Genomic DNA, 1,560 nt, shown 5'->3' on the forward strand with positions numbered 1-1,560 from the left:
ATTAGGGGTGTTACACCACCACCACGAGCACCACCTAAGCCACACCACTCCAGCCACCACCATCCCCACCGTACCAAAACACCACTCCCAGCCCAAAGTCAATCACGCCGACCGGAACCACCCCAACCAACCTCAAAACCCCTCGAAACCTCACGAATGCTAAGCCCATTCAAAATCCCACCAACTCAGATCCCAAAAAAGCAGGGTTGTTGAATGAAGAGGGGTTTGAATCCCACAACATAGGGGAGTCAGGCAATTGACCAGCGGAATCGGAACGGGGAAGGGGAGAGATGTCGAGCGCATAGGATTGGTGCGGGTAAGACTTCTCTTATAATGAGTAAAGAGGCTATATACCTATAATAAGAAAACATCTTAAATTGGGAAGCCCTTCCGTAAGTGGGTTATGCGCGATACTTGGGACAAGAAATTCTCCTTTTCCTCCTACTGGAGACACCCTTCTTTTTATTTAACTTTCTATTTCAATATTTTTTTTGTTCTCAAAGGTTTCTATTCAGTTCCATGCTTCCTCTCCTTCAAATCTTTCAAATTCTTCTTAAGGTCAAGGCAATGTAATTGGCTCGCTAAAGCTTCTTTTAATTTTGCATTTGAGCATTTGCTTTTTGTCTTGTTGACCCTAGGATTGGCAAGGAATTCATTTAATTAGCTGACAAGTAAAGCTAGATCTTTTGAAGAGCCCATAGCCCGACTCCCATTAAACGACCTCTAACAGGATAGCTAGACTATTGGAACTAAAACTTCAACTAGATAGACTATCCCTCCATGACTGGAAACTAGGTGTATGTTAATTGTCCCTCTTCCTAAAACCGCGGTTATAAGAGAAGGAAGGAAAAAGGCACTCTCCGCAGTATTGGCACTGGATGTCTTTAGGACTTCAACAGAGTAGTCCCTTTTTTAATGAATGGTAGGGAACTTTCCAAAGCGTGATAACTTACTTGCCTTATCCTATCACTTCTCTATTAGTCGAGTAAGAAAATCTCTCCACTTGAGAGACACTCGTCTGGATACTCTAACTCCCAGGAAATCTCTCTCTCTCTCTCTCTCTCTCTCTCTCTCTCTCTCTCTCTCTCTCTGCAAGAGAACTATCACTTTCCTAATAAATTGAAAACTTATCTTTTTTTCTCGCCTAAAGGCACAAGCAGGCCTATCTCAAAGGTGGTTCAGGATCAACGGATGCCTTAGTAAGCTACTGGATCTAAATTAAAGGTAGTTGACTTGCTTACTCAAGAGAGTAAGGTAATTCCTATTTGCTTACTCGTTAAAGTATGAAACAGGACAAGTGAGGAAGCTGGAAGGTATACCATGCGAGGAATGAGCATTCCGGCGTTACGCGCTTTAGATACCCAAATGTGTCTCCCCAAAACCAAACCCAGTCATGAATACCTTTCATGTCATTTGATTATCGAACGAGGTGAAAGTGTGAAAAGTCTAGTGATGTGGTTGTTTTTATTAAAATATCTCTCTTTCTGTTTTTAAAAATATACTCTATTTATGGAAAACGTCCAATCTAGTTTATATTGGTCCATGATAAGGGTCCAATAA

Source organism: Chenopodium album, chromosome 2 (assembly GCF_948465745.1).
Source record: "Chenopodium album chromosome 2, dcCheAlbu1.1, whole genome shotgun sequence".
Classification (NCBI taxonomy): domain Eukaryota; kingdom Viridiplantae; phylum Streptophyta; class Magnoliopsida; order Caryophyllales; family Amaranthaceae; genus Chenopodium; species Chenopodium album.